The sequence below is a fragment of the Triticum dicoccoides genome, chromosome 1A (assembly GCF_002162155.2).
Source record: "Triticum dicoccoides isolate Atlit2015 ecotype Zavitan chromosome 1A, WEW_v2.0, whole genome shotgun sequence".
Classification (NCBI taxonomy): domain Eukaryota; kingdom Viridiplantae; phylum Streptophyta; class Magnoliopsida; order Poales; family Poaceae; genus Triticum; species Triticum dicoccoides.
The window spans coordinates 475,103-481,069 of NC_041380.1; positions in this window are offsets into that span (position 1 = coordinate 475,103).

Here is a 5,967-nt window from a genome sequence, read left to right on the forward strand (position 1 = left end):
GTTTGGTAGCACACAAAGTGTTCCTCCGGCAAACGGGAGTTGCATAATCTCATAGTCATAGGAACATGTATAAGTCATGAAGAAAGCAATAGCAACATACTAAACGATCGGGTGCTAAGCTAATGGAATGGGTCATGTCAATCAGATCATTCACCTAATGATGTGATCCCGTTAATCAAATAACAACTCTTTGTCCATGGTTAGGAAACATAACCATCTTTGATTAATGAGCTAGTCAAGTAGAGGCATACTAGTGACACTCTGTTTGTCTATGTATTCACACATGTATTATGTTTCCGGTTAATACAATTCTAGCATGAATAATAAACATTTATCATGATATAAGGAAATAAATAATAACTTTATTATTGCCTCTAGGGCATATTTCCTCCAGTCTCCCACTTGCACTAGAGTCAATAATCTAGTTCACATCGCCATGTGATTCAACACTAAGAGTTCACATCACCATGTGATTAGCACCCATAGTTCACATCGTCATGTGACCTATACCCAAAGGGTTTACTAGAGTCAATAATCTAGTTCACATTATTTATGTGATTAACACCCAAAGAGTACTAAGGTGTGATCATGTTTTGCTTGTGAGATAATTTTAATCAACGGGTCTGTCACATACAGATCCGTAAGTATTTTGCGAATTCTATGTCTACAATGCTCTGCACGGAGCTACTCTAGCTAATTGCTCCCACTTTCAATATGTATCTAGATCGAGACTTAGAGTCATCCAGATCTGTGTCAAAACTTGCATTGACGTAACTTTTTACGACGAACCTTTTGTCACCTCCATAATCGAGAAATATTTCCTTATTCCACTAAGGATAATTTTGACCAATGTCCAGTGATCTACTCTTAGATCATTATTGTACTCCCTTGCTTAACACAGTGTAGGGTATACAATAGATCTGGTACACATCATGGCATACTTTATAGAACCTATGGCTGAGGCATAGGGAATGACTTTCATTCTCTTTCTATCTTCTGCCGTGGTCGGGCTTTGAGTCTTACTCAATTTCATACCTTGTAACACAGCCAAGAACTCTTTCTTTGACTGTTCCATTTTTGAACTACTTCAAAATATTGTCAAGGTATGTACTCATTGAAAAAACTTATCAAGCGTCTTGATCTATCTCTATAGATTTTGATGCTTAATATGTAAGCAGCTTCACCGAGGTCTTTCTTTGAAAAACTTCTTTAAAAACACTCCTTTATGCTTTGCAGATTAATTCTACATTATTTCCGATCAACAATATGTCATTCACATATACTTATCAGAAATGCTGTAGTGCTCCCACTCACTTTCTTGTAAATACAGGCTTCATCGCAAGTCTGTATAAAACTATATGCTTTGATCAACTTATCAAAGCATATATTCCAACTCCGAGATGCTTGCACCAGTCCATAGATGGATCGCTGGAGCTTGCATATTTTGTTAGCACCTTTAGGATTGACAAAACCTTCTGGTTGTATCATATACAACTATTCTTTAATAAATCTATTAAGGAATGTAGTTTTGTTTATCCATTTGCCAGATTTCATAAAATGCGGTAATTGCTAACATGATTCAGACAGACTTAAGCATAGATACGAGTAAGAAACTCTCATCGTAGTCAACACCTTGAACTTGTCGAAAACCTTTTGCGACAATTCTAGCTTTGTAGATAGTAACACTACTATCAGCGTCCGTTTTCCTCTTGAAGATCCATTTATTCTTAATTGCTTGCCGATCATCGGGCAAATCCATCAAAGTCCATACTTTGTTCTCATACATGGATCATATCTCAGATTTTATGGCTTCAAGCCATTTTGCGGAATCTGGGCTCAGCATCGCTTCTTCATAGTTCGTAGGTTCGTCATGGTCAAGTAGCATGACCTCCAGAACAGGATTACCGTACCACTCTGGTGCGGATCTCACTCTGGTTTACCTATGAGATTCGGTAGTAACTTGATCTGAAGTTATATGATCATCATCATTAGCTTCCTCACTAATTGGTGTAGTAGTCACAGGAACAGATTTCTGTAATGAACTACTTTCCAATAAGGGAGAAGGTACAATTACCTTATCAAGTTCTACTTTCCTCCCACTCACTTCTTTCGAGAGAACCTCCTTCTCTAGAAAGGATCCATTCTTAGCAACGAATGTCTTGCCTTCGGATCTGTGATAGAAGGTGTACCCAACAGTAACTTTTTGGCTATCCTATGAAGACACACTTTTCCGATTTGGGTTTGAGCTTATCAGGATGAAACTTTTTCACATAAGCATTGCAACCCCAAATTTTAAGAAACGACAACTTTGGTTTCTTGCCAAACCATAGTTCATACGGTGTCATCTCAATAGATTTAGATGGTGCCCTTTTTAACGTGAATGCAGCTGTCTCTAATGCATAACCCCAAAACGATAGTGGTAGATCGGTAAGATACATCATAGATTGCACTATATCCAATAAAGTATGGTTATGACGTTCGGACACACCATTATGCTGAGGTGTTCCATGTGGCATGAGTTTGTGAAACTATTCCACATTGTTTTAATTGAAGACCAAACTCGTAACTCAAATATTTGTCTCCGTGATCAGATCGTAGAAACTTTATTTTCTTGTCACGATGATTTTCCACTTCACTTTGAAATTCTTTGAACTTTTCAAATGTTTCAGACTTATGTCTAATCAAGTAGATATACCCATATCTGCTCAAATCATCTGTGAAGTTCAGAAAATAACGATACTTGCCGTGAGCCTTAACACTCATCGGACCACATACATCAGTATGTATTATTTCCAATAAGTCAGTTGCTCGCTCCGGAGAACGGAGTCTTAGTCATCTTGCCCATGAGGCATGGTTCACAAGCATCAAGTGATTCATAATCAAGTGATTCCAAAATCCCATCAGCATGGAGTTTCTTCATGTGCTTTACACCAATATGACCTAAACGGCAGTGCTACAAATAAGTTGCACTATCATTATTAACTTTGCATCTTTTGGCTTCAATATTATGAATATGTGTATCACTACAATCGAGATCCAACAAACCATTTTCGTTGGTGTGTATGACCATAGAAGGTTTTATTCATGTAAACAGAACAACAATTGTTCTCTAACTTAAATGAATAACCGTATTGCAATAAACATGATCAAATCATATTCATACTCAACGCAAACACCAAATAACACTTATTTAGGTTCAACACTAATCTCGAAAGTTTAGGGAGTCTGCGATGATGATCATATCAATCTTGGAACCACTTCCAACACACATCATCACTTCACCCTTAACTAGTGTCTGTTTATTCTGCAACTCCCGTTTCGAGTTACTAATCTTAGCAACTGAACTAGTATCAAATACTGAGGGGTTTCTATAAACACTAGTAAAGTACACATCAATAACATGTATATCAAATATACTTATGTTCACTTTGCCATCCTTCTTATCTGCCAATCACTTGGGGTAGTTCTGCTTCCAGTGACCAGTCCCTTTGCAGTAGAAACACTTAGTCTCAGGCTTAGGACCAGACTTGGGCTTCTTCACTTGAGCATCAACTTGCTTGCTGTTCTTCTTGAAGTTCCCCTTCTTCCCTCTGCCCTTTTCTTGAAACTAGTGGTCTTGTCTATCATCAACACTTGATGTTTTTCTCGATTTCTACCTTCGTCAATTTCCGCATTACGAAGAGCTTGGGAATCGTTTCCGTTATCCCTTGCATATCATAGTTCATCACGAAGTTCTACTAACTTGGTGATGGTGACTAGAGAATTCTGTCAATCACTATCTTATCTGGAAGATTAACTCCCACTTGAATCAAGCGATTGTAGTACTTAGACAATCTGAGTACATGCTCACTAGTTGAGCGATTCTCCTCCATCTTTTAGCTATAGAACTTGTCGGAGACTTCATATCTCTCAACTCGGGTATTTGCTTGAAATATTAACTTCAACTCCTGGAACATCTCATATGCTCCATGACGTTCAAAACGTCTTTGAAGTCCCGATTCTAAGACATTAAGCATGGTGCACTAAACTATCAAGTAGTCATCATATTGAGCTAGCCAAACGTTCATAACGTCTGCATCTGCTCCTGCAATAGGTCCGTCACCTAGCGGTGCATCAAGGACATAATTCTTCTGTGCAGCAATGAGGAAAAACCTCAGATCACGGATCCAATCCGCATCATTGCTACTAACATCTTTCAACACAATTTTCTCTAGGAACATATCAAAATAAACACAGGGAAGCAACAATGCGAGCTATTGATCTACAACATAATTTGCAAAATACTACCAGGACTAAGTTCATGATAAATTTAAGTTCAATTAATCATATTACTTAAGAAATCCCACTTAGATAGACATCTCTCTAATCCTCTAAGTGATTATGTGATCCAAATCAACTAAACCATGTCCGATCATCACGTGAGATGGAGTAGTTTCATTGGTGAACATCACTATGTTGATCATATCTACTATATGATTCACGCTCGACCTTTCGGTCTCCGTGTTCCGAGGCCATATCTATATATGCTTGGCTCGTCAAGTATAACCTGAGTATTCCGCGTGTGCAACTGTTTTGCACCCGTTGTATTTGAACGTAGAGCCTATCACACCCGATCATCATGTGGTGTCTCAGCACGAAGAACTTTCACAACGGTGCATACTCAGGGAGAACACTTCTTGATAATTAGTGAGAGATCATCTTATAATCCTACCGTCAATCAAAGCAAGATAAGATGCATAAAAGATAAACAGCACATGCAATCAATATAAGTAATATGATATGGCCATCATCATCTTGTGCTTGTGATCTCCATCTTTGAAGCACCGTCGTGATCACCATCGTCACCGGCGCGACACCTTGATCTCCATCGTAGCATCGTTGTCGTCTCGCCAATCTTATGCTTCCACGACTATCGCTACCGCTTAGTGATAAAGTAAAGCATTACAGCGCGATTGCATTGCATACAATAAAGCGACAACCATATGGCTCCTGCCAGTTGCCGATAACTCGGTTATAAAACATGATCATCTCATACAATAAAATTTAGCATCATGTCTTGACCATATCACATCACAACATGCCCTGCAAAAACAAGTTAGACGTCCTCTACTTTGTTGTTGCAAGTTTTACGTGGCTGCTACGGGCTTAAGCAAGAACCAATCTTACCTACGCATCAAAACCACAACGATAGTTTGTCAAGTTGGTGCTGTTTTAACCTTCGCAAGGACCGGGCGTAGCCACACTCGGTTCAACTAAAGTTGGAGAAACTGTCACCCGCAAGCCACCTATGTGCAAAGCACGTCGGGAGAACCGGTCTCGCGTAAGCGTATGCGTAATGTCGGTCCGGGCCGCTTCGTCCAACAATACCGCCGAACCAAAGTATGACATGCTGGTAAGCAGTATGACTTATATCGCCCACAACTCACTTGTGTTCTACTCGTGCATATAACATCAACATATATAACCTAGGCTCGGATGCCACTGTTGGGTTTCGTAGTAATTTCAAAAAAATTCCTACGCACACACAAGATCATGGTGATGCATAGCAACGAGAGGGGGAGAGTGTGATCTACGTACCCTTGTAGATCGACAATGGAAGCGTTAACTTGGTTGATGTAGTCGTACGTCTTCACGGCCCGACCAATCAAGCACCGAAACTACGGCACCTCCGAGTTCTAGCACACGTTCAGCTCGATGACGATCCCCGGACTCCGATCCAGCAAAGTGTCGGGGAAGAGTTCCATCAACACGACGGCGTGGTGACGATCTTGATGTACTACTGTCGCAGGGCTTCGCCTAAGCACCGCTACAATATTATCGAGGACTATGGTGGAAGGGGGCACCGCACACGGCTAAGAATATGATCACGTGGATCAACTTGTGTGTCTAGGGGTGCCCCTTGCCTCCGTATATAAAGGATCCAAGGGGGGGGGGTGCGGCCGGCCCTAGTAGGAGGCGCGCAGGAGG